A 23527-nucleotide genomic window follows, 5' to 3' on the forward strand; every position below is an offset into this window, starting at 1 on the left:
TGTTAGAGCATCATAATACATTTTTGTTAAGGTTTTCCCTTGATTAATATTCTGTCTGCTTTTTTAATGTTTAATTTTTCTAGAAAAAAATTTAAAGTGTATTATATATTTGCAATTAAATCAAAGAACAGTTAAGTGATAATTTTAATGAATTAGGTAAAAGGTAAGAGAGTGGGAAATTACAGTGGGAAGTTACAAATGTCTGAAAAGAATTCAAAAGCAGTTTCTCTAGAACAATGATCATATTAACTTGAGATTATGAAAATTAGCATGCTATCCAGAAGAGAGTTTTCCATGCTTAAATATGATATTTATGAAGTGTGCCATAGTAATTCTAAATAAACCTTTGCCATTTTGTTTTCATTGCTACATTATTTTTTAAATAGCGAATTTTCTATGCTCTATAATGTTTTCATTGAAATATGAGAATAAAAATAAGTGCATACATGTACCTGTATGTAGAAAAATATCTACTTTCATCTATTACTTATATAAATATATAGCTGTCACCACTGAAGCAGTGAATTCAAATGTGGAAATAAATTCCTGATGTTTTAACAACTTAAAATATAGCACCTTATACATTTGCAAAATACTTTCCTATCCATTTATTCAAAATCTGATATAAAATTTTGCTAAGACTGAACAGATGAGAAACTGAAGTTTAGAGATGGCAAATAACTTGATCAAGGTGAACATAGCTAAGTTAAGGCAAATGGACCTAAAACCAAGTTGCATTCCTTTGAGTCCATTGCTCTTCGAGTCCCTTCCAGTCATTCCTTTTAGACTAATCAGCCAGTAGAGTAACATTCAGCCTCTGCTCATTATTTCCAGTAACAGGATGGTCACTAACCGACACACGGTGATCACTTTCGTCTTCGAACAGTTTAATTGGGAACAATTTCCTCCTTACATCAGAATGCTGATTTTAGTCCTGTCTTCTGGAGTTACATAGGATAAGTCTAAACCATTTTGTCACGTCACCTCTGTAGCTATTTTACAATACTTGATAAAATTCAAGGGAGGGACCATGATGGATGATACTACAAAACTGGCAGAAGAAATGGATACGTGGAGGGAAGTGGACTAAAGTGACCTTTTAGAGCTCCTTGGAAATGGTTGTGAAACTACAGCTCATAGCAAAGGAAGGCTAGGGCTAGGGTAGGACTAGGGCTCATACAGGTTGTCAGTGATTTATTCATCTTATTGAACACCCAATATCAGCCAAGCAAAGTGTTAAGAATAGGGAGAAGGAGAAAAAAAAATGAAATAGTGCGTGATCTGAATCCAAAGGGAGTAGGCTATGGAACATGAAGCTTAGTGAGGCTAAAGAGCTTCATCCAAGTTACCCAGGAAGTAAAGTTTAGACCCAGGATTCGAAAATAAGGCTGAATTCCAAAGTTTGTACCTTTTTCACTAGATCGTGAAAAAGTAAGCTGAAAGTTTCAAGCAGAAAGAACTTTTTAATAATATCAAATGTCATCAATGAGTAGTTAGACAACTTGGAATTGGGGCCACATTTGGTAAATGTTTAAAATAAATTTTATCGGAGTTTAATTAGTAGTATTGCAGATGAAATAAAACGATATAAATGCCATCTTGTGACTTTTAACAAATTTAGAGGTGAGAAAAAGAGACAGTTGAGTAGAATTATATAGGGAACTATTATCAAAGAAAGACAGCTATCTCCCTTTCTTTCTCTTTCTCCCTTTATTTATCTGTTTATTAGAAGCAGAAAGCTTATAAACTTTGTATCATTAGGGCAGGATTCCTTAACATCAATACTGTTGATTTCTTGGACCTGATAATTTCTTGTCATAGGGCAGGCTGTTCTATAAACTTTAAGATGTTTAACAGCACTCCTAGCCTCTCCCTAGTAAATGCCAGTAACACTGCCTCCCAGTCCTGACAATCAGTAACGTCTTTACACATTGGCAAGTGCTCCCTAGGGGACAAAATTGCTCCCCGGAACTCCTAATTGAAAAGCACTGCTTTAGGGCAAGAAAGCAGTGGTGGTAAGAATGTTAAGATGGTAACAACAACAACTAGAAAATGATATAACTTATGGAGAAATAGCATGAAGGAAGTCAGTCTAGAAGTTAATAAAGAGAAGATTGAAAAGGAAATGTGAGTAAAGATGTGGACTTGGTAGGAGTATATTCATAACTGAAGATTCTGTTTTTTAACCAGAGAAGTAAAATTAGAACAGCTATTAAAAATGGGAGGGCAGGTTGATATTAATGGAATTTAGTGGTTTGATAGACAATATGATTAAGGTTTTGCAAAAACAACTTGCCAAGAAAGCTTGAGGGAGCAGCTGAGGCTGAATAATAACTTGAAATGATGCCAATCAGTAAGCTGATGAAATATTCCCAAGCAGTGTTCAGCCTCAAGGGAGTCGATGAATAGAAAACAAATGGTGAGATTGATCAGTGTTTGAGGGTTGAACGGGGCAGGTGTGGCCCTGAAGTAAGCGGGACAGAATTTAGATCCCAGGATAGAGTCAAGAGATTGCTTAGGTCCAGGCTTGGGTACCAAGGAGAGAACTAGTGAGGGCAGGAAAACCAGGGGGAAAGTAGTGGAATATTAATGGATTGGAGGTTTTGATCAGTTTCAAAGGTATGCCTCACATAACAAAGCGGGACAAGTGAAACTCTGAAACAAAATATAATTATTCAGAAGAATTAGATGTGTGTATATCTGTGGAAGGAAGAGAATCCTGCTGATGGAGACATACAAGCAGGCTCTGTGCATCAGATGCTCCTGTGTGGAATGTTTATGTGCTCCTCTTGCTAATCTATACATGTACAGTATCTACAGGGGATACGTTCTAAGACTTCCCCCCTGGATGCCTGAAATCATGGATATTCTATGTTTTTCTTATACATATAAATCTAGAATAAGGTTTAATTCACTATTTGGACACAGTAAGAGCATAACAGCAATAAGTATAATAAGATGAAACAATTATAACAATATACTGTAATAAAAGGTGTGTGAGTGTGACTTTTCTTTCTCCCTCTCTCAGAATATCTTACTTTATTAATTTAATGCTTTTTCCACCTTAACTAAGCACTTACACGCTGTGGCCATGGGTTTTGCGGTTTGAGGTGCAGCAGCAAAACTAGCACAAATTTCTTTTTCCTTCTTCACGATTTCATGGGTAGATTTATTTCTACTGTACATCTGAGCCTCCTTAGCATACAATTTGTTTTTCCTTTTTTAAGTCAAGAGCTTTCACCTTTTCACTTAAAGGAGGTACTTTAAGGCTTCTCTTTGGCATAGCTGAGTTGCCAGCGTCACTGCTCTCGCACTTTGGGACCATTATTAAGTAAACACAAACACTGCAATACTGCGACAGTAGATATGGTCACCGAGACGGCCACTAAGTGACTAACGGGCGGGATACCTCGGACAAAGGGGTGATTCACATCCTGGGCAGGACTGCGAGAGATTTCATCTTGCTACTCAGAGCAGCAGGCAATTAAAAACTTATGAATTAAAAAAGAAAAAAAAGTATGAATTGTTTATTTCTGGAATTTATTTAATAATTTTGGACCACAGTTCACTGTGATAACTGAAACCTCAGAAAACAAAACTTCAGATAAAGGAGGACTATAGTGTATGGATATATACATTTTGTCTATCTACTTATTATTTATCTTTCTACCTAGTTAACATTTAAGAGTTTTGTTTTAAACATTATTCATTTCCCATACCGCTGAGATTAAGTGGACATCCATGATCTATATGTTAATCAAGCAGGACTCGTTAGATGTAGTAATGAGCTAATTTATTTGATCTCCCATTGTCCCTTTAATCCTGTCTAGCAGGGGACATTTTTCTTCTGCTACTGGATGAAAGCTGGTTGAGGACTCCATGCGTTTCTAGTCACCTTTATATAAAATCCTTTGGTCGCTCTAAGTTGTAAACACAATCTCATTACTTGCAGTAAAAAGTGTTCAGTCACATGTATTAATTGGTATTTTCACCTTTATTCAAGATAATTTACCTTCCCATTTTTCTGCCATTTAGTGCCAGTCTCGGGAGGGTGTCTAGCTCTCAGAAAAATGAAACCTTCTTGGCTTCACTCTCCTTGTCATTCAATCCTACTTCCACTACTAGATGTTATTTCAGATCCCTCGAGGGTTGGTGTGAGGGGAGGGAAGATGAAAAAGGAGGCTAGGGCTTGATTGGTACTATGATATGCAGTGTTCATGCATCCTTTGCCGAAAAGATACTTAAAGCTATGATTTCTCTTGCAGGGTCCTTTGTGGGTTTCTTGATGACAACTTAGTGGTGTCCATGGACTTTAGCTTCCACGATGTGAGTGATGCCACCTTTCTGTTGCCCTCTATAGCTTTTACCTCCAGGAGCCACTGTTGTCATCTTCTGGTTATGAGGGACCGTCTTCTTGAGTAGGCACCATTTTGAATGACCCCCAGGCTAGTGTTCCTTCTACATACGTCACACTCAGTCCCTGGGATTCATGCATTTTGACCTGCCTCTTCTCAGTTGGAAGTGCAATTTCTTTACAGCTGCAGCTTCCAATTCTGCTGCCAAGAATGCTTTGTCTTCTTCAGGCACAAGTCAACTCTGTGTCTCTCACTGGAGGGGATACATGTTAAGATTACTTAGTGTACTTACTAAAACTCTCTCACTAGGCTTGGACAGATTTCTCAGTCACTGCCTCCCTCACCACCAGCCATTGCCTTGTGGGAAGGAATAGTGAGTGTCCCAGAATAGCCATCTTCCTTACAAAATCTCCACTCTCTGGACCTTTAAACTATCCTTACTCTGTTGACACTTTATCTTTAATCTGAGGAATTAGTTTCTTCATGACACTTTATCTTTAATCTGAGGATTAGTTTCTTCATGAGGAGCCCAAGTGTTGTGTAATTAGTATTCAGATATTTCATTGGAAATTTAATTATAGTTTAGTGAATAGTGAATCATAAGTCACATTTTTATGAGTTATCTTCTATAACTGGTACTCCAGTTGAAACTTCCAATTGAACATATTCTTTATATATAAAGGAGGAAATGGGTGGGTCTGGTGTTATATACATCTCTGGCTGGATTAGTCACTACACTTATGAAGCAGACATTGCTAAAAGATGGTGTAATTATAATACAAAGAGAGAGGAAAACATAAACAACTAAATATAATTGTAATCTCCCCAACCCATTCCCGTACGCTATTCATGAGGAAGGAACAAAGAGCTGGTCCAGCGCTTAGACTCTGGAAGATTTCAATGAGACCATGTCCTCAGGGTTACCTGAAATGCATAAACCCGCTTTGAGAGACAGCAATTGTATATCAGGATCTATTGGAGAATGATCGTAGACTATTATCCAAAGTGTTTTTTGCATATGTTATTTAATACTTACATCAACAGCATGACATTTGGGAGATAAGGAATTTGAAACTTTGAAAAATAAAGTCAAACTCTCATTTCCAATACTGTGCTCTTTCCCCTCCCCTATACTGGTCCCTTAAAAGGAGATATTCTTAGCTGCTTATAGGCACCAGCCCAAACATAACTGATCTCTGAGCTGGTATTATTTAAATCACAGGCTTAGTGTAAATCAACAGGGATAAATTTTGGCAGGACTTCAGGGAGTTGACTTTTGGGAGATTTATCAATGCTAAATTCAAGATTCTGTATGTGTGTGTTGAGAGAGATGATGACTAAGGAGAGCTTGATGGCAAATGAAATACACAGAAATCTGACTGTACAACTGCTTCTTGTTTTATTGCATTTGTGGGTATTTACCTTCCTCCTCTCCTGTAGAACAAGGCATTATCACCATTAATAAAGAGTCCTACTTTTTAGTTGCTTATTGTGGGCAAACTTGTGAAAACACTCTTGATTCCAATAAGTCAAAAAGCCTTTCAGAATTGTACAAGACTTAAAAAAAAAACCCAGGATATATGTAAAGATAAGACACTGTATCGACGAACATTGAAAACTTTTCAAACCTGCCGAGAGGTACGGTATTTACTCTGTGCATTCTTAGAGCGCCAGACGTTGGCTTCTACAGCTCAGTCCTCTCATTCTACTTGAAATGTAAAGTCATACTGAGTCCAAACCAACATTCCCGGAAATCCAGATCCCATTTATGTCCTTTTCTACAGCCATTTTCCTCTTTTGAATTGTTTCCTAAATCAAGGGATGCTTTCCCCTTTTTCCTCCTTCAGGCCAAAATAAAGAAATAAATGCCTGGAAAAGCAACCAACCTGGGAACTATTTCACAAACTTGCACAAACCTGCCATTTCCTCCAGCACATGTGGGAATTATTGAGTTTAGCGTCTCTATTCCTCTATGAATGATACATTTTTAAAAAAGCATAATTTATTCAACCTCATGTGAGAAATTACATTTTTATAGATTGTTCCTCCATGATGGAGAAACCATATAAAGATTGTTTTAGTCTGAAATTACATTTTCACCTACTTGTAGTTAATGTTGCTTTGGTTTTGTATTTATTTTATTTCACTCTTTTTGATGATTTTTAAGATTCTATATTATTGAAAAAGGTAATTAATCATAAATTTTGTATTTGATTATTTGGGGAATATTGATGTCAGTTTGTCACAGGGTCCTAAGAGTTCATCATTTAATAGAAGAGTTTAAAAACTTAGTTATTATATAAGAAATTGTTTTAAGAAACAAACCAGAGCAGGATCTTCAATGACAAGTTAAAAATATTTTTTAAGTTACCTCTACATACTCAAAATTGTATCCCTCAGAATGTACCTTATAGGAATTAGAGTAACTCTGAGAGGACAAATGTGCAAGAATATTTATTACAATATTGTTCATAATGGAAAATAAAGAAATAAAATAAATGTTCACTCATTGTAAGAGAAAAGTTGAACAAACTACAGTGTATTCACAGTGTCATCCACAATGTCAAAAATTTCCAAGCACAGTGTAAAGCCATTTAAAAATAATTACACCTATAGCAGTTGAATTGAAGGTATATCCACAATATATTATTAAGTGATAAAGACAAGTTTCAGATAACATAATCTAATTTTGGCTTAAAAATTTAAAATATCTTTCTTAGTGTGTTCTTCGAGATTCTTGGGGAAAAAATCTATTTGAAGATGTTAATAAAAATAGAATTGTGCTTGTGAAGGCATTTTTGTAGTCTATGTTTTCTCATCTTCTTTGTCAAATCACATATCTCAGTTTGATGTCTACACAATTGTTTGCTATATCTTTCCATTATACCTGGTTTGGGTTGGAGAGTAGTCATTAGTAACTTTATGATCCTTTTTAGTGTGATAGCATGACATTCTAATGCAGAAATATGGCAATTTTCTTCACTTTGATGTTTGCTTTGCTGAATATAAACAGCTAATACAGCTTTCTTTTGATTATTGTTTGCATATACATGATGTATTATTTTCCATCAGACACCTATCTTTCAATTGATATATTTAACCGTTTATATTTAGTATAATTAAAATGTTTGAATTTAAAGCTACAATTTATTATTTGTTTTCTGCTTGTTCCCTCTGTTATTTCTTTTTTCTTTTTTTAAAGTGTCGTTTGAACTTTTCTTCCCCATTCGATTTAATTTATCATTGTGTTTTTAACTACATCTCTCTTTCTGTAATTTTTAGTGCTTGCTCTAGGGTTATAATACACATACTTAACTTTTGATGCTCAATTACAATGAATACTTTGCCATTTCAAGTGGAATGCAGAAGACTTACCAGCACTGAAGACCCTTTACCCTGCTATTTCTATTTTGAATTGTCGTATATATTACATCTGCATATGATGAAAATCTCATCAACAATATCATAAATTTCATTCATTGTCAAACACATTTTAAAAAATCAAGAAGATAATAGTCTGTAACTTTTACTCAATATTTACCATTGCTGTTGCTCTGCTTTCATTACTGATGTTCCACATTTCCCTCTGATAAAATTACACTTCTGTCTAAAGAAGTTCCTTTAATAATTCTTTTAGTGAATATCTACTATTAATTTTCTGAGTTTTTCTTTATATGGATATATCTTTGTTTATCCTTCATTCCTTAATAGTATGTTCACCGGATATAAAAGTCTGGGTTGGCAATCTTTTCTTTTGGCCCTTAAATATATACTGTTCTATTTCCTTTGGGTCTCTGTATTTTCTGATGTGAAACTGGATGCCATTCAAATCTCTATTGTCTATAATACAATCCAAAATTACTCAGCATGTGAAAAACCAGGAAAATCTCAATTTGGGTGAGAAAAAAGCAAGTGACATACACCCTTTATTGTACAAAATCTAGATAAGAGGCAAACGAAAAAAGATTAGAAAGGACTGCTTAGGGTGAAAAAATAGAATAAAGATCCTTAAGTACTTCTGAGATGAATCCACAAATATATAAACAAGCTAGTGACTAATGATGTGTGAGTGTGAGAAGGTTTCCCATATAGTGATAAAGTAGATGGTCACCATTTATAAGCAAAATGATTCATTCTCTGCTTGAAAAGTTGTTATTCTATCAAGTTAACAAGAAAGTGTACATTCTATTAAGATCTATGCTATGATCAACTTTCATCAGAAGGTTGCCATCTACTCAAGTTAGCTAGAATCATTATCACACCAATGTCCTTATATTCAAACCTGTATTTTTCTTGGTCACTGGAGAAAATTCTCATTTTAGATCTAGTTTTTTCCATGAGAAAAACCAGTATGTTTTTCAGAAATGTAAAAATATTTCCTCTGCTATGCTAAGGTTTAAAATAAAATGTGAAAAAGACACTATGTTATACATTATTACTATATATATATATAAAACTATGTTATATATTATATAAGAATTTTCAAGCTAGAAGTGCATTAAAGTTAATTTAATTCTGTCCCCCACTTGGGGATAAGCAAATGGGGTGTTGAGTGAATAAGTGGTATGCCCAAGATGGTTCAGGAACTTAATGACAGAGTCAGACTAGAACTCTGGTTTTCATCTCCTAATATTAGCACAATAGAGCATTTAGAAGGATTCAGGAGAAAAGCATTCCAACAGCACACAGGATAAAGCTTCGTATCTGAGAGATATGAAATTAATTTTTTCAAATGGCCCACTTTTACAATAGCTGCAGTGGCTGCATTTTGTTAACACTAGTCTTTGAAAGTAAAGAGAACAAGGTGTAATGGAAAAAGTATACATTTCAGGTCCACAGATCTCTGAGTTCAAACTAATTCTTTGTCTCTTAATAACTATAAGGTACTTTTTTCTGCACTTGAATAAAGAGGTAAATTAAACTTGTTCCAAATAAAGAATTGAGCTTGGAAGCTCATGGTATGTTTGGCACATTCAGTAATTATTCGTTCTCTGCCTTTTTTTGCTGAAATGTCATTTAATGAGATGTCCTTGTAATTTACTTATGTAGTCTAATTAACCAATTATAGACAGCAATTGTTAAAAAAACTTAACAAAAACTAAACCAATTTAAATAATTCATATCTTATTTAAAAAGTCACATATGAGTACCAATGTTCATTGCATTTACCACTTTTTGTTATCTTATCCTAAAAATTAATAAGCTGATATATCAGATGTTAAGACTGATGACACAAAATAACTGTAATTTCCAGGTATTATCTCCAAAGGCGTGTCTTCATGCAGCAGGATGTGGAAATGTTTGCTTAAAGGTGAGAAGTAGGTCTTAAAACAATAAAACTGAAAGAGGAAAAGCTAAAACCCCTGACACAGCTCTTGGGGAGGGGATGGTTAAGTCTGAATGCGAGACCGGAAGCACCAGGTGAATGAATTCACTGACTTCACATGTGTGAGAAAATGTGCCTCACCGGATCCTCTTGCTGATTCACTTATTCTGGATTAGTGATGTTTTTCTAATTTTGGGCACCACATGAAGAGAAATAGAGTAGCTCAAATGTGTGAAATCAGGGACCGCTCCACTTATTTGCTGTGATAATTGAACTTTATTTCCCCATGAGTTGGTTCACTAGTATCCAAGATGGAAGTGCGTGCATTATTGCACACTGCCTATGTGTGTCTAGACCTTCAGCAAGTGAGGCGAGAGGAGAGAAGGAAAGAGAAAGGAAAACCTTCTGAAAACAGGGCTCACTGTCAGGGGATGGTTGAAGGGGGGCAGGTTAAGCAGAGGAAGCCTCCCTCTGCTCCAGGATGTAGCTACAGCTGCAAGACAGAAACCTGCTCACCTGCATTCGTTTCCTGGTTCTCATTCAGCTTCTCACACCTAAAGCAGGATGTAGTATCAGGCAGGTTGTGGGGGTTCCTCTCTTATTAACAGAGGAGGTTCCTTTCTTTATTAATAAAGTACTAGGGCCTGATACTATCTGAAATTCTTACAAATATGATCTTTTTTTTCCCCCACCTCTGGGACTTCAAGGACATTGAGGAGACAAGACTTGGCCTGGGCAAACCTACTGTGCAGAGTGTGCCGTTTCATTCACATCTTCTTTGTATGCACATCCTGGCTGAAAGTCCTTGCCCCGTCCCTGCTGTGGCTCCTTCCTCTGGCCAGGCCACAGGCATCAGATCAACATCTTCTCAGACGTCTATCCACTCCACCAAATATAATAATAGTTCTTTCTCTGACCTGGTTGATCTCTTTTAGATATTTGTAAAACAGCCAAGTGTGATTATGTTCATGAAACTTTTGTTTTTTTATTTTATTGTTTTATTTTTATTTTATTCACAACATAACCTCTAGTTTCAGGGCACTATTCTTAGAAATACACCTTGTGTTTGATACGCCTCCTTCTCCTTTCCCACCAGCATGCCAAGGAATATTGACTTTCTGGACATGCTACACCTACCATCTACCCAGTCCCTAGAAACCCACATGCAACAACTCTGATGAATTGTGATGAGACCGTCTAGTGTTAACCAATTTATAAGTAATAATGAAGTGATATTTTCATTCATACCTCAAATATAACAACTTTAATCCTCTTTGTAGTCCTTACGCAGGAATTCCAGACTTTCCTATGTGGTCTTCTATCTAAATATTGCCCTGAACATACCCAGAGTTATTTGTCCTTGTTGGTGATTCCATCTTTCTTTAATTCACACCTCCTCCTACTTGATTAGAGAACAGGAAGCATGTGTCTCAGGCAAATCCTTCACGTGATTAGAAAGTGATAGATGTTAAGGCTTTGGCTAGAACAAAGTTGGCAATGCGCTCTCCTTTCAGGGGAAGGAGAGGAAGGAGTCCAGGTCCCCAACTCTTCTCAGCGACTTTTTCCATCAGCTCTCTAGTTACTACCCGCAGCATGCTCTGTTAGAAAGCTGTCTCTGAGCACTGTGCCCACATGTCCCTGTTTGCTCAGGAAAGCCCTGGCTTATGCTTGTTGTACCATTTTACTCTCAGAAGTGTCTCTGTATGGACAATAAATTATAGCTCAGAGGTTAGAGTCTCTCTGAAAATCCACACAGAAGAAAGACACCTACCATCCTTTCATCCTTTCTCATTCCTGGTCCAGGTTGCTTTTTTCTCTGCTTTGGCTTTTCCATCAAAAAGACACCAACTACTTTTTGTATTCCAAAATTGCATTCAAATCTTTGGTCCACAAATGGCAATCCCTCTTGAAACTATTGCATGTAGGCTTTTACGTTTTTTTTTTTCTCAGATCATTACTATCTTGTTTTTCAAAGGGCTCATGATTAAGACACACTGGTTCCAAAACATGCAGTATTTTTCCCAAAATGTATGGTCTCCATCCTCTGCCCAGAACAAGGGTTCCCCTCAAAAGACTGGTTCTAGATGATGACTCATTATATTCATTTCCTGTAACCTTCAATTAAAGCACTTGTTTCCTTAAAATGTGTTTTGATATATAGGAATCTCCACATATATAAAAATATATGTCGTACCATTCTCTTTTCTCTCAGAAGACTCTCTCAACTTTCTATGTATGCATGCTTGTCAATTAATACATAGGGAGGAATGTGGCTCAGCTTGACTTCCAGGCGTTCTGTGTTCAAATTACAGTGTTATGTTGAGAAGAGGGAGGCCACTACCAACATATGCTCTTGCCCAACACATACAGTAGTTTATTTGAAAGTATAGAGAGAGGTATCCTTAAGAGAAAAATTAAAACAAACAAAACAGGCTATGTCTGGAAGTGGTGTAAATCTCTTAAAAGCTTCATCCAAGGAAAGAACCATCATTGAAAATTCAAGAGCATCTCGGAAGTAAAGCTGGCCACATCAAGGGCCGAAGTCATTATGCCCCTTTGACTCCATCCACTCCCTTTTACTGTCTTATTAGCAACTCCTTGGGACTCAGCCTTGGCCCATTTAAAGAGAAATTGTCTTAACATTGATGTGAGTGATGCCCTCTCTGTCTCAGCTGGGGATCTTCCTTTTCCTTACTTCCCTCCATTTCTAGGACCTGACCACAGTAAACAGTGCAGACACAACACCGAATTCACACTCCTACTAGTATCTCAAAACCAGGTTCATTGTCCTACCAGTTGCTGTCCAATACATGGCCCCCAAATTATGCTGCTATTACAATTTATGCTAAATATGATTCATATCTAAATATTGGGTATTTTTATAAATATTCACAAGGAGTTTTTAAAGGAAGTACTTTTTATTTGAAATTAACTTTTATTTAGTTATATTACCAGCATGTGACATAAGGTGAGGAATTTTTTTTTTTTCAAACTGGAAATGCTGTCTGCTTGGCCAATGGGAGATGCAAGAGGAATGGTTTGCCTTGGTGAGCCATGGTTTCAGAATCCCGTAGGAAGAATTTTTACTTAATGACCTCTTATAACTACCCTTAGAAATGCTCTAATATTTTCAGTTTCTATATACCTTGGCTTTTTCTTCTTTCAAGGTTTGGTTACCTAGAAGCCAGATAATGAGATTCAAAATAAATCCAGCACACCATTTACACCTGCTGTACCAATACAATCATTCAAAAGTCCTTTTTGGTAAATTGCAAATATGGACTCAGTCTTTCACTCCTTTCGGTTTCCATTCCATGTGCAATGTGGCTGTCAAGCTCTTACGATGAGGAGTAGGAGTCCTTTGTCCCTGCTTTGGTCTTACAACTTGCTTTGGCCGATGGAATGAAGTAAAAAATGTCGATGTGTAGGTCTCAAATCTAGGACTTGAGGGGGCTTAACAGTCTTACCCACTCGCCGGGGACCTTTCTGTCTTCCCCATGTAAACAAGCCTGGGCTAATCCACTGAAGGGTGAGATTTCCTGTGGCCCCTAATCAAACCAGTCTCCTGTACCCAGTATTGCTGCAGCCACGTAAGTGAGCCCAACTGAGATCAGAAGAATTACCTCCCTAAACCTAATCCCTATTGCTGAGCCACAGAATCATTAGCTGAATAAGCAGTGATGCTTTAAGCCACTTTGTTCTATGATAGATTGGTATACGGTATAAGGTAACTCATATACCTCTTATAACCCACAGAGTAAATTTCAAATGTTTTAGCATTACAGTCATGATCTTTTACAATTCTCTGTAAACCTGCATTTTCAGTCCCAGCCCTGCCACTTTTCCCATGGCAATCTATTCTTAGTTCTTATACTGTGCATGTTTTATTAAAGTAATATCTTCTGTGATTCTGTATTTCCATATTTGTTGTGCCCTCTGACTGTAATGGTCTCATCTATCTGATCTCTTTGCGAACTCATACATTTTCTCCAGAATTAGTTCTAACATTTTTGACCCCATAAAGATTTTCCCAGCTCTCCCAAAAGAAGGTAATCTTTGACTTTCTGTTTCCACATTTTCCATATAACTCTAATCTTCAACATTTATTTATTATATGACACTGTGTTGTTTATATCTCTGATCCCTAGCTTCTTGGTAGACATGGCTGTGGTACAGTCATCATCATTTACCAAAATTTACTCTTTACTCTCCAACTCCACCTTTATAGAAGGGATATATTTCTCCAGTGTAGCCAGTACTGGTGTATAAATTCTGACCTAGGTCTTAAAAAGCACACCCCCCCCACAACTTCTTTATCCAAACAGTGGAATATCACTCAGCCATAAAAAAGGATGAAATAATGCCATTTGCAGCAACATGGATGGGCTTAGAGAATTTCATATTAAGTGAAGTAAGTCTGACAGAGAAAGATAAATATCATATGATATCATATATGTGGAATCTAAAAAAAATGATGCAAATGAACTTATTTACAAACTAGAAACAGACTCATAGACATAGAAAACAAACCTATGGTTACCAAAGGGAAAAGGGAGGAAAGAAGAGTGATAAATTAGAAGTCTGGGATTAACATATACACATTACTATATATAAAATAGATGAACAACAAGGGGACCTACTGATAGCAAAGGGAACTATATTCGGCATCTTGTAATAAACTATAATGGAAAGGAACCTGAAAAAGAATACATATATATACACATACATATATATGTATAATTGAATTACTTTGCTGTACACCTGAAACTAACACAACATTGTCAATCAACTACACTTCAATGAAACAAACAAAAAAAGCATCCACTCCTTTTGGAGCTTCCAACCACTCTTACTGGTTTCATTCAGAAAAGCAAGCGGACTTCCAATTTCAAAACAAAGAAAGTAAAGAGGAGGAAAATATTTCTGGAGCTTACCTGCTAACATGTGAGCAAGAAATTAATATCAGGTAATTAGTTCCACACTATTGTAACTTTAGCTGAGATAATAGCTGAATTGATATGTGACAAGCAAACAACTAAAGTTAATAAGAGTTCATGTAGGCTCTTAAGACATTCTAATAAGAAAGGCATTGAATCAAGACCTAGGAAGTTTTGATTGAAAATGAATTACAGTTTCCTTAAAAGATGCTTAAGTAGTGTACATGTCATCAGTTCTTTAAATTTAAACACTTTTTATCAGTCCTTAGCAGAGATTTTGCCTTTGATCACATCTGGCTTGACTGAAAGTTCTTTGTTGATGGATTGACTTTCTTTCACATAGTGAGAGACAACTACATACTCTCAAATGTTAGGTTTATATCCTTATGGGCACATAGTCTGAGATGATATGAGAGAATAAAATACATTTTAAAAAGAGTAACATTGCATCCTCTGCTACCCCAATTTCTAAAGTAACATAAGTTCAAGTTAAAAAGACTTAAAAATGCTAAAATATATAAACTATAAGGTAACAGCTCATGATCTTCTTCTTTAGTGCAAAGTATCATTAATGCTTTAAGATTTCAGGTTTATTTTTTCTGTGCATATAAAACTTTCTTTTATTTAATATCATATTGGGAAAAAAGCTTCCAGATGTCCATTGTTATCCAGTCTAAGAGTAGTAAATATACCATTATCATTGAAATAAAGTTCAAGTATGGTGTAATTGTTACATTTCCAATAGAAAAATTACATATTATGCCTTGTTTTTAATTTTGAATAAGTTCTATGAGGGAAGATGCTCACATTTTTTTCCACTGAAAATATGCGCAATGTACAGAATTATGTGATGCTGGGTTATGACTTATGAATTGAAATATGTAAGTCTAAACAGTTGGCTGGTTTCAGAAATATAAGTGAGATTTTTCCATTAGGTCTTTCATTTTATGAATTGTGGTTTAACATTCTTACCACACCATAAACATCTGAGCTTACAAAACACGCAGAGTTCGCACATTACATAAAAATGCTGCCATCCTACAGCATTTTTGTTAAATCTTTCTTGAGGAAAATATTTTTCTTGGAGAAACAAGATAGTTTTCTTTTCTAAATGAGTTACAGCAATAAGGGAGAAAATTGTTAAGTATCCTTTTATATGTTCACAAATTAGATTGTCCCAAATCAAATGTACATTTTTCATGTAGGTCTAAGTTTATATGTAAGCAGCAACTCAGAACTTCAAAAAATATATTTTCTGAGCCATCCAAGAAAAATGTGAACTTTTTTTTCCCCCTTTGGTAAATTATCTATCTGTGCCAAAGGGTTTCTAACTTGCAGAACCATAACTTGTCCTTTGCTCTGCAAGACTGAGTATGACTTACTTTCTGCTTCTAATTTATTCAAAGTGTATTATCACCTACATGAACCATGCAGAAACAGCCATTCGAGTAATTCACTCAGTTCAGCAAGAGGCACAAACAAGCAGACATAAATAAATAAACATGTATAAATAATAATCAACACTAATAGAAATGAACAGATTTTAAGCAAAAGTTAACATTTTCCTTATAGAATGAAAGCGAACAGGCCATAAGATGGTCTGTGGAAGATACGAATAAACTGATTTTACTGAGAGAAACATGAACTCTTTACTTAGTCATTGCTCTAAATGTAGCAGCTCATTCTCAGGAAGCAAGAGCTAAGAAAAGCCTGGGAGAACTATTCATAGCTTCAACTATCTATATATTGAAGAAGAAGAATCTGGATGATAATTCTAGCAAACAGGAACCTGACGTATGAATACAATAAAAATAGTTTAAATGTGTTAAATGATTATTATGAGCCAGGGTGTAAGTATTATCTATCAATGAAATCTCAAAAGTCTGTCAGACAAGCAAAACATGCAGTAGCAGAAAGGAGTTGAGTGTTTTGCAGGGAGAGGTTAAGTTGGCAAGAGGCAGAGTCGGGACACAAATCCAGGCCAGCTGGCTGCTTAGACCCATCCCTCAAAACGTACCTCTACCATCTACTTACTCTTTCTAGAAGGTAACTAGGAGCTCGAATGAGCATTTAGAATATCTCGGTGAGCTGATCCACAAAATACACAGTCTTATAACTTCTGTTCCATCTAGGGGGTTCATACATCCACTCTATTTACTTCATGTTCAGAGAAAAAAAAACGCCCCCATGAAAGGTGTTAGCTGGAGAGAAGAGCAAACAATAATATAAGAATTGGTGGGCAGTCTATAATTTAGCGATTGAATTCTAGGTTTGACATTTCTCCAGTCAGATGATTTTTTTTTCACCTTGAAAAATGCCTATCCTTGTCATCGAGACCATGAAGGAAGCTTATAATTATGGATGCTTTCAATTTCAGAAGCTGAAGAAAGAACTAACAAGGGGAAGATGAAAATTCTTAGCTTCCTGTATGTTCAAAAGAAGGAAATCTTCCCGGAAGGAGAAAGGTTAGTATTTTATCTAAAAGTGTACATGGAGAGGCAAGCACATAAGCATAGCAGAGAAATTAGTATTAGAAAGAAAGAAAGCACACACTTGACATTTGGGATTTAAAAAAATAATTCTTGGTTCATCCTCAGCTAATATGTAATAGTAGAGCAGAGGACCTCGTCCTTCAAGATGATCATACTTACAGCAACATTACACCTCTCCCCTCTCCCTCATCGGTCGTCTTTGTGTTCCTCTGCCCTTTCTTTGAGTTAACTTTTTTATGTGTCCTGACATTATCAGGTGGCACTTTGTCGCCTTCATTATAGATGGAGCTCTTCAACTTGTCATGATTATAATTATGCTCTTAATACCCAGTGTCCGCCACTCAGCAAACATTTTAAAGAGATTATTTTATTATCAGTGTAAGCAGTAGATTGAGCTATAATATGCTTTCCAATGATGAAAGCATACAATTTTAGCTGAATATTAAAAATCTGGAATAATGTATTTGGATGAAAATGGTTATTCAGTTTTGTCATTTGCACAGTACACGTCCGTCTTCTGTGGGGCTGTAGGGATGACACATACGTAAGCTCTGAGTCATTTATCATCTACTGGAAGCAAAAGACAGATAATCACACAGCCATGAAACCAAGCCCAGAATGGGGAGTGCCGTTAGAGAATCAAAGAGAGGTGCTCTGGGACAATCAGGATTGCAGTAGCATTCAGGGAGAATGGACATGGGACATTACAGGAGAGAAAAGCATCCTTCTGAGGAAATTGATTAATTCTGACTTAAGAGCTTGAGTGACTAAATACGTGTAACTAAGGAAAAATGTAGGACCAAATCCCAGAAGCAGAGACTATCAGAGGATTAAATAAAATAACCTAGAAAAGCTTGCTGACAGATGATTTTAAAGAGTAGAATTCTAAGGCTTAGATGTTGGGAGGTTTTTTTTTTATATTATTTTTAGAAATTTGGAGAACATTAAAAAAAATCTGGGGTTCATAACCAAAGGAGATTTTTACTAAACAGGTACGAGACCACCAAGTGTCCTAGTGTTGCTATGAACAGATTTTTTTTTTAAATGACATAGTTTTAGCTTTAGAAAGAGAAATTTAGCAATCATGTTTAGAATGAATTTGAAGGAAACCAGATACTGAACATGAGGAGGCCAGTGGTGATAGTTTCTGGAAAAGGTTAAAAGAACTCGGATTTTGGTATTAACAATAGGAATTACAAAGAAGGAAGTGGTAATCGGTATTTGGGGTTGATACAAAGAACATCTTATAAAGGTTGGATAAGAATTTAGCCAAGAAGGTGCTGCAACAGAGACAGCATTCAAGGAACATATATGATGCGTAAAAAGGCATGATAATCAGAAAGCAGAGAGATATAAATAGCCAGACTATTAACGAAAAGCTGTATAAAACAATGAAAATTAAGCTAGGCTTTGAAGAAAACACAAAAACAGATGGTCAAGAGAATATGAGGAAGAATTTCCACGTAGGAAGTCAAAGCATGAGCCAGTGGTCAAGAGTTAATAGTCAATCACCCTGGTTTGGGGGTGGTACAGGAGGACCCAGACAGACTGAGACCAAATGCTCATGCAGAGCAGCTTTCGGGAAAAAATGCTGGGATAAGGAAATTTTCATTCATTATTATGAAAACTATAAATTAATTTAATATAAGTGACATTAAGGGATCTTTGTAGGCTCTGAAACAAGCAAGCAAGCACAAAAACAAAAGCAAAAAACCGCCAGACATTCAAAATAATTCCTATAGCAAAGTACCCTGTGGAGTTGAGGCTGGGTGTAACAGAAGACCAAGATTCCATTAGAAGACAATTAAAAGGCAATTGCTGATTCAGTTTCATTGCTGGTAATTGGTCTGTTCATGTTTTCTTTCCTCCTAGTGCAGTACTGAGAGATTGTACTATTCTAAGAATTCAGAATTTCTTTAAAGTTTCTTACTCATTTTATCGGCATATAGTTGCTCGTAGTAGTCTCTTATGATCTTTTGTATTTCTGTGGTGTTGGTTGTACTTTTTCCTTTTTTTTAATTTCTGATTTGATTGATTTGGGCCCTCTCCCTTTTTTTCTTGATGAGTCTGGCTAAAGGTTTATCAATTTTGTTTATCTTTTCAAAGAACTAGCTTTTAGCTTTATTGATCTTTTCTTTCTTTCTTTTTTTGTTTCCTTTATTTCTGCTCTGATCTTTATTAAGATTTCTTTCCTTCTACTAAATCTGGGTTTTGTGTGTTCTTCTTTCTCTAGTTCCTTTAGGTATAAGCTTAGGTTGTTTATTTGCAATTTTTCTTGCTTCCTGAGGTAAATTTATATCACTAGAAACTTCCCTCTTAGAACTGCTTTTGCTGTGTCTGAAAAGTTTTGGATTATCCTGTTTTCATTTTTATTTGTAAACCTACGTGTTAAGACCGGATATCATAAAACTCTTAGAGAAAAACAGGCAGAACATTCTTTGACATAAATTGCAGTAATTTTTTTTGGCTCCATCTCCTAAAGCAAAGGAAATAAAAACAAAAATAAACAAATTGGATCTAATTCAACTTAAAAGCTTTTGCTTGCCAAAGGAAATCATTAACAAAACAAAAAGGCAAGCTACTGAATGGGCATATTATAAGGTTGATAAGGGTTAATATTCAACATATATAAACAGTTCATACAAGTCAACATTAAAAAAAAACCTGATTAAAAAATGGGCAGAAGAACTGAATAGATTTTTTTTCCAAAGAGGAAATGCAGATGGCCAACAGGCACATGAAAAGATGCCAACATTGCTAATCATGGGGGAAATGCAAATCAAAACCACAATGAGATATCACCTCACGCCTGTCAGTATGGCTATCATCAAAAAGAATACAAATAATAAATGGCTGGTGAGGATGTAGAGAAAAGGGAATCCTCATACAGTAATGGTGGGAATGTAAATTGGTGTAGCCACTGTGGAAAACAGTATGGAAGTTTCTCAAAAAACTAAAAGTAGAACTACCATATGACCCAGCATTTGACCATATGACCCACTCATGAGTATATATTCCAAAAAACAAAAGCACTAATTCAAAAAGATACATGCACCCCAATGTTCATGGCAGTGTTATTTACAATTGCCAAGGTATGGAAGCAACCTAAGTGTCCATCAACAGATATTCATAAAAGATAAAAAAGATATGGTGTATATGTACCATGGAGGAATACTACTCAATCATAAAAAAGAATAAGATTTTGCCATTTTCAGCAACTAGGATAGACTTAGGGGGCATTATGCTAAGTGAAATAAATCAGACAAGTACTGTATGATATCACCTATATGTGGAATCTAGAAAATACAGTAAATGAGTAAATAAAACAAAAAATAAACAGACTCACAGGTATAAAGAACAAACGAATGGTTACCAGTGAGTAGTAGGAAGGGGGAGGGGCAATATAAGGGTAGGGAGGAAAAGGGTTATTATGGGATTATATAAAGTGACATGTATGGAAAAATATAAAGCACTATAGAATTTAAAGTAAATTTCATTCAATAAAAAATTAAAAACTATAATAAAAATTTTAAAACAGCAATTGAATTGATTTAATTATAAAGCTTTGAGTCTCCTCACAGGAAGAACACCACTAGAAAAGACAGAAGGGCAAAACTAAGAAATACAAGGGCTCAGTGTCTCTTAAAAGAGAAAGGAGAGGGGTGAGCTGAAAACAGCCAGGTTAGTGAGGTGGTAAAGAAAACAAATGGAACAGTTTAGAGGAGAATCTAGGTCAGTGTGTGCATACTTACTTGGGTCTGATGACAGCATATTCTATTTGAGTGAAGATCTTGGAAGCATATGCAATATAAAACCGATGCTTTAGTAAGTAGTTGGGACCAGAGAGTTACATCTGAATATCATTAATATAAAATAAAGTGAGTGAGTGGTTTTCTTAAGAAAAATGCAGTGAGAGAAGACTAAAAGACAATGAACTGGTTAATTGGGAAGCATTACTAATACAGATCAGGAAGGAGAAACCCAACAAGGAGATCAGTGATGATGGTAATGATGGTGTAATAAATACATGTCAGTTATTGGGAAATTATTCTCAGCCAGGAGCTGTGATAAGTTGTACATTTAATGCTCATAATACTATCTTTAGACAAAGAGGTAAAGTTGGGAGAATCTGGTAAAATGTAGAAGCGCCATCTCGGTTATCAAGAGAGGATAGACTTTCATGAAGGTTGTGATCAAAGGTCATTGCCAAGACAAGATATGGGTTTAAGAAAATTCCTAGGGTCTGGCTAAGCTGGGTACCACAAACTGGAAAGCCTGCTAAGGAGGGCCAGTGACTTAGAAAGGCAGCTTGAAAGCCTCTCTGCTGTTCAATGAAAGTGAGAGCTAAAAGTGACCAAAGATCTTCTGTGGAAAAATGATGCCTTTCTACTGAAATAGACCCAGTATTGCTATGACTGGCTAAGAAATTACAGGTGATTCCCAGCAGAGATTACGGGCGATTTATGAATGCAATTATGGGTGTAATTCTATTCATAAATGGTCTATGGTGCTTTTCGTAAAGTCAATATATTGATTATATAGATTTTTCCATAGAATAAACAATACTAAGAATAACAACCATCTAGCACACATTTAGACTTGCATTATATTAGCCCTGATACTTAAAATGAACTTTCAAGACAGATCTCATAACATGGTTTTATAGTTAACAAATTCGAGATCTGGACTGTTTCAGTAATTTGCCCAGTCCACCCAGCTGTACGTGCCCGAAACAGACCTCCAGATCAGAGCTGCAGAGTCCCACAGCATCCCTCTTTCTCCCTGGTTCACGCAGCCTTCTGCGGGATTTTACCTACCTCTCTGCTCCTGAACATAGAAATAAAGGTATATAAGTTACATCAACAGAGCCATTGCCTACAATTCCCTTTTAACAGTTTTTTATTCACCTGAAATGTTGGAGAACTGGTCTCCATATACTTGGCAGTTTGACGGTTTTGATCCCTAAAAGCTTGTCCATGTTATAAAACTGGCAAAGACACACCAGATTCATACCGTTCTCTTTGTGGTGCCCATGATTCCATAGGCAATAAATAAGGAATGTCACAAATGTGAGTTATGCTTCAGAATGATGGGAGGATATCAGTTTAAGCTGTGGAGAATGAGAGCTTCACCATTATAGTAAACACTCTGCTGACAGATGGATTGTTTTCATGTTTTCATAACATCCACACCATTTCCATCTGAGGTCATTTTTAATTTATACCACACTTTATCTCTTTTGATCCACCTTTTTCTCAAGGTAGGCTGTGCCGAGGTTCTGTTTTTATTATCCCACCCACATGCGGTCGGCCTCCACTAACATACACACACCCCGCTTGGATTATTTCCAACACAAATACCAATGGTATTCACACTATGGGCAAGAGAGTAGCTGGGTTAAAAGTTGATGTGGAGGTTAAAGTCCAAGCCCACACTTACACTGCACGGCCAAACGCTAGAAGATGACAATGCATAGAAACAGGGCACTCAGAAGCTTAGTGGCAAATATGTATTTTCCAGCTTGCTACCTAAGAAATGTCAGTGTTATTACCCCTCCACATCTGTATAGGAAGCAGAAATCTGAGGACGGTCAAAAATCTCAGAGGCCCTGAAAGTGCTTCTCTAATGATGTGTTCTTCTACCTAAAAATACTACCAATCAGTGCTGTTCTTTTAGTGGTTAGATTTCACACACACAAATACACACACACAAACACACACACACACACACATCAAACACACATGATGAAAAGAAGAAATTAATCTGTGAGTGAAAACTATTCAGAGTTAGTAATGACACAGGGATTTGTGTGCCAATGTTACTGATAAAAATATACACAGAACAGTTAAAAAGGAGAATCTGGGCAGGAAGAAGGGTGGGTCTCATACTTAGAGAACACGCTTAGGTGAATTCACACTCAAGCGAATTTAAAGCCAAGGAGAAGCCTGGGAAGGGAGCACTGGGAAGTTAAGGAAGAGCTGAGAGATGGATAATTAGCGCACATGCTGATGGATGTGAAAGAGACTTAAAAAGGATAAACAACCGTCAGGATGAAGAAGCGCATTCATTCACAGGCAGCTCTGATGGCGCCTTTCCACGTGCGCTGGGCTGGTTGGGTTATCGTGTATGTTTTACTTCAGCAGCACCTTCCCAACCTCAAGCTACCCTGACATGACATTTTAATACATGCACATTAACTTCTGAATTCTTTATCCACAACCGCAAGAATTTCATTTCGAGTGTATGTGGATTTTGGGTCATTCCGGTGGAGGATAATTAGAAAAAGATGGAACTAGGAGTAGGGAGGGGAAAGGAGGCAAAACAACAGGACAAAAGATTTTTCCAAAACGGCCCTGGAGAGATAAAGGAAGCCCTGTGCTCAGAATTCTTTCACAGGAAGCGAGCTAAGACTTTTGT

At 36.3% G+C, this 23527-nt stretch overlaps 1 long non-coding RNA gene across 1 annotated transcript; it reads right to left on the reverse strand.

Moving 5' to 3' along the window:
- Window positions 1-19504: 19504 nt before the first annotated feature.
- LOC140700169 (uncharacterized) lies at window positions 19505-21913 on the reverse strand. The gene is made up of 3 exons (XR_012078449.1): window positions 21849-21913; window positions 20863-20963; window positions 19505-19586 (listed from the first exon to the last, which is right to left on the reverse strand). It is a non-coding gene; the product is annotated as an uncharacterized lncRNA (long non-coding RNA).
- Between the last annotated feature and the right edge of the window lie 1614 nt (window positions 21914-23527).

This window comes from Vicugna pacos, chromosome 1 (assembly GCF_048564905.1).
Source record: "Vicugna pacos chromosome 1, VicPac4, whole genome shotgun sequence".
Taxonomy (NCBI): Eukaryota; Metazoa; Chordata; class Mammalia; order Artiodactyla; family Camelidae; genus Vicugna; species Vicugna pacos.